Source organism: Loxodonta africana, chromosome 17 (assembly GCF_030014295.1).
Source record: "Loxodonta africana isolate mLoxAfr1 chromosome 17, mLoxAfr1.hap2, whole genome shotgun sequence".
NCBI lineage: Eukaryota > Metazoa > Chordata > Mammalia > Proboscidea > Elephantidae > Loxodonta > Loxodonta africana.
Genome location: NC_087358.1, coordinates 33,014,880 through 33,026,584, shown reverse-complemented (window position 1 = coordinate 33,026,584; position 11,705 = coordinate 33,014,880).

Here is an 11,705-nt window from a genome sequence, read left to right as displayed (position 1 = left end):
AGCACTGAGCACTGTACCACAAAACCAAAATAAGTCACTGCCATAATTTCCATGATGGGAATCCCCAAAACAGCGTTTTGTTATTGTTGCCTTCAAATCACTGGAATTCTTCCCATTCGCTGTCATGTCTTCAGATAACAGCCACATGGAAACGAAATGTGATGTTCAAAGAACTTTTACCTACCTCTGTATCTTCTTTTTGGATTTTATTATTTTTAGAGGCAAGTGATGAAAGGTTATTCCTTGCAAGATTTAGCCAGTTAAATGTAGAGCATAAAAACCTGAAACCCTGCAGTCAGACACATAAAGAGCAGAGGGGAAAATAGGAAAAATGCTCCATTGGGGCTGCAGCTTTTCAGGCTATGCAGGAATGATGTCATCTGTTTTCACAAAATCCACTTTAAATTTGTTCCTGCCTTTCAAGAACTGCAGCAGGGTGTATCTGTGGAGACTTCCTGCAGACCATATATCAGGACGTTGGAGTGTAGGCTGCATCAAAATCCAGCCAATCACAGTGGATAATATGGCCCTCCCCAATTTTCATTTGTTCCCCCCACCGGAAACAAGTGTGTGTGTGTTGCTGGTGTTAGATCACCATTCAGCACCCTCTAGCCTGGCTATAAAGGCAATGGCATCCCCCCCTACGCCTCCACTCGTTTAAAGGAGAACAATGCCAAAATGAAAATTTAGTTCTGGCCACCCTCTCATTAATTAGTTTCATTGACAAATAACCTCCAAGAAAAGATCTGTCTGTGGAGGATGTTTTCATGATGTTTGGTTTGGTTTACAAATAATCTTAGCTGTTTGTTTTTGTATCCCCTGTGAGGTAGTGGAACCATCACAAAAGACAAGGAAACAGAAATCCACCTTCAGAAGCAGGACCTCCAAATCCAATACCAACAATTCACTTTTTACAAAACAATCCCCATTTCTGGGCATAGGTTTGTATATGATGATTGGAAAATAAGCAAAGAAGCCGATAACACTATTTTAAGAGCTATATTAAAGTGATAGAGGGATATTATGGTATGAAGTTCACTTCCAAAAATAATGGTTAAGATACAGAGCAAAAAAGAAATGCACTGGCTAGCGTATCAGCTCACTTTGCCTTAGTTCTTGCCGTTTGCATCTAAGTAACAGTATGTTGGAAACCCTGGTGGCATAGTGGTTAAGTGCTACAGCTGCTAACCAAAGTGTCAGCAGTTTAAATCTACCAGGCGCTTCTTGGAAACTCTGTGGGGCAGTTCTGTTCTGTCCTATAGGGTCGCTATGAGTTGAAGTCGACTCAGCGGCAATGGGTTTGGATTTTTTTGGTAACCAAAGGTGTTTTCATACACTGTTCACAACTTTTCAAATTTTATCTTTAAGTTTCTTTAGTTACAGTCATCCACAGTGTGACATCAGAACATTTTATTTGTGCCATTTAAGGTAGGTAGATGATGTTTAGGTTGGTAGATGACAATAAAAATAGAATCATAGTGACCCCACATGTGTCAGAGCAGAACTGTGCTCCATAGAATTTTCAGTGACTGATTTTTTGGAAGTAGATCAACAGGCTTTCTTCACGGTGCCTCTGGGCAGACTCGAACCTCTAACCTTTCAGTTAGCATTCAAGCACATATTTTCACCATCCAGGGACTCCAGAATAAAAGGAAGGTTGAAGAAATCAACTCAGAAAACATTGGTGGTATAGGGATGGGATATGTGGCAATATATGTTGGTGATGGTTGCACAACATGATTGATGTAATTGCTTTCATTGAATTGTACAAGTGAAAAATGTTGAATTGGCAAATGCCCTATTACCTACATTTTTACAATAATGAAAGAAAAGAGTGCTCTGAACACTCTGGGGGGAAAAAAATGGTCATGCTGTTATAGGGTCACCATAGCAGGAACTTCTTGTTGGAATTGTTTGTGCCAATCTGTTATTACTGACAAATAGAATGATCTATAATATCCACCCCCCTCCCTTTCTCTTATCTCATCTCTGCTCAAGGGTCAAAGTACCATGAGAGACTGTTCCATTGGCCACATACCCACCCTGTGGCTTAGAGAAGTTAAGGAGATGGTCCTTAATTTACTGAGCCATAGAGATCTCTGGCAAAGGGAGAGGAGATATCCTCCCAAAGGTCGTGAGGGCGCTGTTTCTAAAAGAAGAGGAAGCAGACTCAGTTTGCAATTCTCTATCATCATGAGCACTGCCTTGGTTCAAGGACTCATTCTTCCTTGCCCAGGCTAAAGGCCTTTCATTAACTCATGTTTTAAACCTTGTAATGAATGGCCCTTCCTTCATAAGTGTGCAGCCAGGACACTTGTGAAAGTGAAAGGAACTTCTATGGACAATTATATCAGGACGACAGGCACAAACTGGGACCATCCTTGGCAACTTGAGATGCATGATCCTCCTTTTATCACACAATTTGCTTCTTTATAACTGACAAACTCCTATCCTATTCTTTAAGACTTAACAGTACCAGGAAAGTTAAGAGCTCTTTGAGGACAGAAACCATGCCTTCTCCTCTTGTGTATGCTCAGCATCTCATCTAGTGTTTGGCACATGGTAGGTTCCCATTGGACTGTCACTGTGGAATCGTAACTAAGCATGGCTTTTAAACACCTATTCTTCCTCTTCACATATGCTCCCACATTCAAACTCCCTGTTTGTTTAGGGAGTACATTACCTCTCAATAGTCATGTTGGGGAGACATAGCTAACACCTTTTTATCCTTTCCTACCACCGTTGTCTCCTCTGGCAGGGACACCAGCATGCTTACCCCTCACGGTATTAATGAAAAGGAAAAGAACTAAATGAGCCCAGACCATTACCTATTTTATCAAATACCAAAAAATAACAGAAACAAAGACCACGCTGTTCAGTTGATTCTGACTGATGATGATGCCATGTGTTTTAGGTAGAACTGCACTCCACAGGGTTTCAATGGCTTTAATCTTACAGAGGGTGTCCCTGGGTGGCACAAATAATTAAGCACTCGACTACTAGCCAAAAGGTTGGCAGTTCAAATCCACCCAGAGCACCTTGGAAGACAGGCCTGATGGTCTGCTTTTGAAGGGTCACAGCCTTGAAAACCCTGTGGAGCAGTTCTGCTCTGCATACCTGGAGTCATTATGAGTGGGAATCGACTGGAAGGCAACTGACAACAACAACATCACAGAAGTAGATCACCAGGCCTTTCTTCCACGGCACAGCTGAGTGGATTCAAACTGCCCATCTTTTGGTTAGCAGCTGAGCTCAAACTGTTTGCACCACTCAGGAACCCTTATCATATACAGTGAGCACTATATTGCATTTTCCAACAAAATAATTTATTCTCTGGATTACCAGAGGCTCTCAACCTACAAATTCTCTAGGTAGTCTTTCAAATATAACTTCCTGATTTCAGAATTTCTGAAATTGGACTGTAGCCTTCTGATCTTATGAATACAGAGATCTATCCTGGAAGGTCTTTTCTGAGGCCCAATCTGTCCTCAGGATGAATCACAAGGGTGTGTTATTGGTCACTGTCAGTGCTGTGACCATACCCTGAAGTCTTTCTTTAAGTAATATTGTCCTTATAAAACTGAGTTTTAAAAATTTCTGAATTTTTCTGCACAGTTGCAGCTCAGAGTGAGAATCAAAAAGATCAAGCAGAACCTCAAGCAGATTCCTCCCAGGCCTCTCTGAAGGCTCACTTGACTGATTAATGAGTCTTCCTTTACTTCACATCAATGTACTTTTTGCATCCAGCTGGGTGCTGTGATAATTGGGAACCCAAGTCTAATGAGCTACAGAGACCGCATCACAGCCCTGTGATAAAAGCACAGGCTTCCAGTGTAGACCAAGGCCCCAAAGTCAAATCAATTCTGTATCAGAAACCAGGTCATCTCACATCTTTCTCACTGTTCCCCACCTTTATCCACACAGTTTCCCTTTCTAGGAAATGTTTTATCTTTCCAACAGTCATTCTCAAGTAAGACACTTAATCACTCAGTTTTAGAGCACGACTTTGTGCCTCTTATAATTGTGTTATCTTCTTGTTTAGAACTCATGATGCAGAAAACAAGGCATAGGATGCTATCGAAATCTGGAATTTTGTCTATTAAGTCCCAAGTGTCGGTACTAATTATTACATCAGAGCAATGATATGGAAAATAGTGATGAAAAAGTAAAATGAATCATGGGCACATTATGAAGACTAGTACATATTTTTATTTATATAAGTTTTACTTCATGATCTAAAATATTGGACATTGCATTGGCATTGGTGTTAATTAGGGAGAAGAATAAGTTAACAATGGGATGGGGAGGAAGGGAATTTCATGTACCTATTAACCTTTCAGGAGGTTTGATGAGGAAGGAGATGGCCTAATTCTTAGGAGTGTTAAGTGAATGAAAGTGCTGTGGAAAGTGATGTGTAATTGATAAACCTTGTTGAGGGCAGAGGAAGAGTAGTTCTCAAGATAGAAAGTAGAGAAGTTTTTAATACAAGAAATCACTCTAGAGGACCCATAAGTTATCAATTTCTACAGAACAAGAAAAAATACTTGTTAGAATTTCAACAACATTGCCCATCTTCTGCCCATTCTCCATTGCTGAAGATAATTCTTTTCCACACTGTTATTTCAGGTGCCCTTCACAGAGTCCGGGCCTACACAATCAGAGTTACGGGGAAAGAGGAGCAATCATCTGGATAATCCAATCAGCGTAGCTAGTAATGCATTACCGACCCCTCCACACCCTCACACACCTGCCCTTTTCTTCAGCAGCAATTTTTAAAACGTTTCTTAAAAATCTTGAATTATCTGGATAATGGCTTTCTGCAGTACTTGTTGCTTGAATCTACCCAGTTTGATTGATATCAATAATAGTTCTCTAAAAATCTGTACAGCTGCAGAGGGTACCATAGAAGGAGAATAAAGAGCTATATTTCCATTGGTTGTGCTTCTTACCTAGTTCCAGTTTTTAAAAGACTCCACATTTAAAAATGTTTTTTCTATGTAAAAGCATCTGTACAACCATGTGCTGAAACTGGAATATTTATTTATATTTAACTTTTCTTTTTCCCGCATAACTTCATGTAACTGTTAGTACCCTGAAGGTCACTAAACAAACTTTTAGCTTTTCTTTTCTTTCTTTCTGTCTTTAATTTTCTTTTCATTGTAAAAATCTAATTTCTTTTTCTTACTTCAGTAAACATTCTTGATAAAAAACAAGTGTGCTGCCTCTCTCTCTCTTTTTTTTTTTTTTTAGGTTTTAAAATTTTTAATCTCTGTTGTGAGGGTAGGCTCTAAGTATTCTTTATTTACAAAGAACATTGAAACTTTATTCCACTGCTCACAGTTTAGTGGGGGCTCATTTAATGATATCAGTCAAATTCAACGTCAATCTTTCAAAAGAAATGTTTTCCATCTCCCCGAAAATACCTTTCTAGTAAAAGTTCTTTGTTAAATGACTACAGCTCCCTTCACAAATAAAACATCACACTGCCGGTCTTTTCCTCTGAGGTGATGATAAATTGCTGAGGAGTAAGAGCTTTCATGCTAATAGCAGAAGAAAATTGACTCTAAGATCTCATCATTTTGTTTACCAGCTGTCTTTACAATTCTGTAATAACCTTAGCCCACATTTAAAAAAAAATGTTCAGAGTTACTAAAATAGACTAGAAACAAATGATCTTTCTGATGCAATTAGTTTAAGCAGGGGAGCAGACTGGAAAGAAAGATTTGATCCAGAAACTTACCTATCTCTCAGGCCTGTTACCCGGTGACCACATACCCGGTGCTGAAACACAACTCAGGAGCATTACATCATCATGACAAACTTTCATTGGCTGCAGAAACCCCAAGGATAAGATAGGCTTTTAAGGTGCTGTGCGAAAACTCCTGTTTGTTCTTTATTAGGTTGTGTCAAAAATATTCAAAGACAGACTTTTCCTACATTAACACCGTCATGGCTGAACTTATAAAAGATTATTAACTGTTTATTTTACATTTTTATCTCCTCTTTAGTTTTATGTTTAACTCTAACCTGTCGGCAATTTTTTTTTTCTTTAAAATATGTATATATATACTTCTTAATCTTTGTTTTTCATGTAGCTTGTTTATCTTGAAGGGGCACACAGTGACTTTGTGAGTGGCTCTTATTTTCTATTACTCTTCAGGACATTTTTTTTTTTTTTAAGCTGTATTTGAATCAGTAAATCTATTTCCTCTCTATTACTTATTTTGTCCTTATTTTCTCTAGGCAAAGAGGACCTACACCCATAGGTTCAAGAAAGCATGAGTGTATTTATTTTGAGCAGTTTATTGGTATGAGTGCACAAAGCCCTTACTTCCTCATTATTCATTTTCATTGTTCAGTTTTTTTTTTCATTGAATGCTATGAGTTATTTATGTAGTGCTCATTACCATGGTGATTTACAAACCAAAACCATGTGTGTGATTTGAGAGTGTGAGGCGCTTTAAAGGTAGGTGACTGAATGAAAGTGGCCTTTGGTTAGAGTCCCTGCACTACCTCTGGCACCCATCTCTACTACCTGAGGTGGGAAAACATTTTGATGTAACTCAAGGAAAAATGCTGTTGTGATAGAAAGTGGTGCATTTTAACAATTAGACTGACCATTCAGGAGAAGATAATACCACGTTACTAGTGACTCTCTCTCTTTCTCTCTCTCACTTTCTTAAGTATAGGAGTGTAGGGAAAGACCAGGATGATGCCAGGAGTGATTGAATCCATGTCTTACTAAGTACATCATGTTTTCTTCCTCTCCAAAGAACTTGGCTCTCTAGACTCTTAAAGACAAACAAACACTGTATAAAATTCCCAAGGCTGGGGACAGAAAAATCTGTTTCCAGTGCGTATTCAACCTGTTCGGCTCTGTTGTGATACCCTATTGTTCCTCTTAGACTCCTCTTCTCAGCCTTGTGCCTTGGAAGAGGACGATCTATTGCAGGAGAGGGAGTGGCCACTTCGAATGTGCCCTCCAGGCAGGCCCTTTTACTATTGTTCTTTAGTCTCTGGTCTGGAAAGAATAGCTAGTGGCCATTTTACCACTATATGGAGTAATACGGAAGTTGCAAAGCCCTGGATTAGAGTTCTGGTATACTTAGGAGCATTTCTAACAGTTATGAGAATAGAGAGAGAAATTGGCTGCTTCAAACTCTTATTTCAGTTTGTCATGCTATGATGGCTTGTGAAATGCTATGATGCTGGAATCTATGCCATCCGTATTTCAAATACCAGCAGGGCCATCCATGGAAGACAGGTTTCAGCAGAGCTTTCAGACTAAGATAGACTAGAAAGAGAGGCCTGCTGATTTAGTTCCAAAAATTAGGCAGTAAAAACCATAGATCGGAGAATATTGTTCTAGACTTTGAATTTTTTACCTTGAAAGTGTTATCAGGAGGGACTGATGACTGGAGAAGGACATCATGTTTGTAAATTGGAGGGTGAGCAAAACAAGGAAAACCCTCAATGTGATGGATTGACATAATTGTCGTAGTAATGGACTCAAACATACCAAGGATCATGAAGACGGAGTGATACTGGGCAACATTTTGCTCTGTTATATACGTGGGGTTCCCATGAGTTGAAGCCGACTCAGTGGCAACTAACAACAACAACAACAAAGAGAGCAGGAGGAAAGGAATGTGCCAGTCAAAGGCTCTCAAATTTGTGGCTAGGATCTATGAAGTAAAATAAGTTGTGTTCCCAGCTATCATGGCTTGAATTATGTCCCCCCTCAAAATGTGTGCACCCATTTGGTTAGGCCATGATTCCTAGTATTGTATGATTTTCCTGTGTGTTGTAAATCCTGCCTCTATGATGTTAGTAAGGGAGGATGGGCCACAGATGTGTTAGTGAGGCAGGACTCAATCTACAAGACTGGATTGTGTCTTGAAGCAATCTCTTGAGATGTAAAAGAGAAGTAAGCAGAGAGATAGGGGGACCTCATACCACCAAGAGAGCAATGCAGGGAGCAGAGCACATCCTTTAGACCCAGGGTCTCTGTGCAGAGAGCCTCCTAGTCCAGGGGAAGATTGATGAGAAGGCCAACAGAGAGGGAAAGCCTTCCCCTGGAGCTGACCCCCTGAATCTGGACTTTTACCCTACTTTACTGAGAGGAGATAAATTTCCCTTTGTTAAAGTCATCCACTTGTGATATTCCTGTAATAGCAGCTCTAGATGACCAAGACACCTGCCTTCAACATGTGTCACATTAAGGAAGAGAATAATATTAATCCATATATGCTATTAAAACCCTTTTGTGACCTTTGGGATATACGGTTGCCCACTCATTTTACCACCTATTGCTGCTTTCCTGCTGAAAGTGCGTGCTGCTGCAAGGCAGAGGCCTTTATGACTGACTGACTGAAACAGAAAAAACAGGCGTATGCTGTGAATTACTGTTTCTACAGGGTGTTGTACGAGGTGTGTGCATTTTTGGTAGGAGAAAGAGAAATTTTGAAAATTTTTCTTGGGACACAGTGTGTTTCTCTGGACTCCAGGGGGTGTCTGAGGTAGAATTAGTGGGACAACATATGTCCCTCAGGACTCACAGGGTAGGATTTTTGGAGGGGGCAAAAAAAAAGTCCATATTACCTACCCATAATTCAACAACACTCAATGATTCAGCATGCTTCCATTAATGAAAACACATGATATCAATAAAAAAATTGAAGCAAAAAATAATTGTGTCTTTAAGGTCTGGTAAAAATATCATAGGTATATATACATTGGCAGGCATCTATGCGAGACTGGAAGATCCTAAAAGGAGTATTTGAGCTGACTTTTAAAGAAGTAGGAGTTAATTAACTTCATGGAGAGTAAAGAATTCTATGAAGAGAAGAAAAAAAAAAAAAAGCAAAGGCAAGGAGGAATGAATATCATGATTTGTTTGAGAAATAGCCAATAATTTTCCATATATGGGAGGGAAAATTGATGTAGAAGGTACCAATAGATATGATCAAATCATGAAGGGCTTTGTGAGTTAAGCTAAGGGATATAGACTTTAACTTGAAACATGCTGGAGGTCATTGAGGAACTATAATCAAGTTTGTGACTAAAATGTATTAGTCTAGTGATACTATGGAATGAATAGGGACAGACTGGAATTAGGGATATTAGTTATCTTGTATTTTACTGTCTTGGCAGAAAACACAAGGCACTGAGAAGAGTTTAATGGAAGCATTATTGGCAGGGGTGTGGGCAGGGTTACGGGAATCAACAAAGGATTGTAAAACACTCAGGGACTTAAGACAGTAGAGAACTGTTAACACCCTAGGTCTGTCACCAGAAACTGAAATCAGTGGAAAACCACAGGGAAAGATATCTGCAAATTGTACTAAGAAGACCTTAGTCTCCTGGGACATTGAGAAAGGCAGAGACGTGGAGAATGTACCTGGAGGTGGAGGGATAATGGTAAATTAAGAATAACCAGCACAGTAGAATAGCAGAGTAATCTAGGAAAGAACTAACCAAGACTTGAACTAAGGCAGTGTCAGCGAGAAGAGTAAATAGATATGGGAGATTTTAAGGAGATAAACTCAACAGCACTGGTGATTGTGTGTGTGTGTGTGTGTGTGTGTGAAAGAGAAAGAGTACCAGATTAAATGGAAGAAAATGGGAGTATCTAGGACAATTTGTGGGTTGCTTTTATAGTCTGAGCAAATGAATGAACAGGTGTGTCATTCATTGATGAAAAAGGCTTTGTGCATAGATGTTAATTTCAGTTCTGGAATAGTTACATACAAATATTTTTGGAATATTTAAACATATCCAGTTGTATCATCTAGAGCTCAGAACAGAAATCAAGGATCAAAGATGTGGCTGTAAATCTGAGAGAAATCAATATGTACCGTGTATGTGTGTATGTATCCTGATGCCATCAATGTGGATGAGGTCACCCACTAAAAGAGGGCATAGCATGAAAAGAAGGGAATTGAGGTATGACCCAGGAGAACATTGACATTTAAAGGGCAGCTGGAGTAGAGGATTCCAGGAAGAAAACAGAGAATATGAGTTCAGACAGGAGGAAAAGAAAACATAGGGCAGAGTTGTTTTTGTCGTTAGCTTCTACTGAATAGGTGATACCATGTGTTACAAAGTAGAACTGTTTCATAGGGTTTTCTTGGCTGGAATCTTTATGGAAGCTGTTTGCCAGCCCTTTCTTCTGCAGAGCTGCTGGGCAGGTTCAGACTGTCAACCTTTAGGTTAGCAGCCAATCACAAACTGCTTGCTCCACTCAGGCTTTCCGTAGGGCAGAGTAGTGTCATTAAATATAGGGAAGAGAAGAGTTTCAAGAGGGGCGTGGTATACGGGACCATTCTAGATAAAAGTCAAGTGACATAATGATAGTAGAAATATTTATTGATTTGTATGTAATATGGAGATCACGGTAATCCTGGAAAGAAAGAGTTCAATACAGGGGTTAGAAAACACTTCCCAAAGGCTTTATATGACGGTAAGCTAACAATTAAAAAAATATGTATTTTTAAAAGGTTTTAAAAAAAAAAGTAAGAACATTATATAAAAATTATATGAAATTCAAATTTTAGCATCTAGAAAAAATGCTTTATTGAAAAACAGCCAATATCATTTGTTTATGTATTGTATATGACTGTTTTCATGTTACAATGGCGGCAGAGTTGAGTGCTTGGAATAGAGATCATATGGGCCAAAAAACCTAAAATATTTACTACCTTGCCCTTTACAGAAAGGAAACCCTGGTGGCGCTGTGGTTAAGTGTTACCGCTGCTAACCGAAAGGTCAGCAGTTCGAATCCGCCAGGTGGTCCTTGAAAACTCTATGGGGCAGTTCTACTCTGTCCTATAGGGTCACTATGAGTTGGAATCGACTCGACAGTGGTGGGTTTTTGGGTCTTTACAGAAAATATTTGCTGACTCCTGGTGAGTAGAATGGTGATTTGGACATCAGGTCACAGTGGAGGGTGTCATGAATATGTAATGAGGAAGTGAAGAGATCAAGTCTATGTCTTCTGTGGAATCTGGCTAAGAAGGAAAGGAAATAGGATAGTTGCTGAAAGTCGACGGAGGGTTAACGGTTTTGTTTATTTTATTAATGGAAAGACTCTCATTTAGGCAGGATATAATCACGATTTTTTAAACATTAGTCTACAAGAGAAAGAGGCAATAAATGATGGAAAAATGTCCCATAGGAAACAGGAATGAATGGAAAAGTTTGCTCCCTTAAATGTGATGGGGAAAGCAGAGGAAATTGCAGAGCTCTTTTCTGAAGCCTTGAATTTTCACAGTGAAGCAGGAGGCAAACTCATTTGTTGAAGCTCAAAAAGAGTGATAACACTTATGAAATTTGAAGAAGGAAGTGAATGTTTCAAATTGAAGGAAATGGGAGAGGGACTTGAAAGGAAACACGGGCAGCATGAATCTGTGGTGAAACCAAATTAAACTTGTGTGATTTCCTCAGCAGTGTTTGTGGAATAGGTGTTAGAATGGAGACATGAGATAGTTCTACCCATTCAGGTTTAGAGTTTTGCAAGGCCGGTGCAGATGGAGATAAAGCAGCAAGCAGGGTAACAGTTAAGGATAATAGTAAGAGGTTTTTAGAAGAGATGGCTCATAGGTTCCATCTTTATTTGCTGCTGGCACAGAATACAAATGGTCACCTGGCAGATACACAAGATTCCTATTGATTGGACCTATCTGTGGAAACCTGGAGATGTCAGA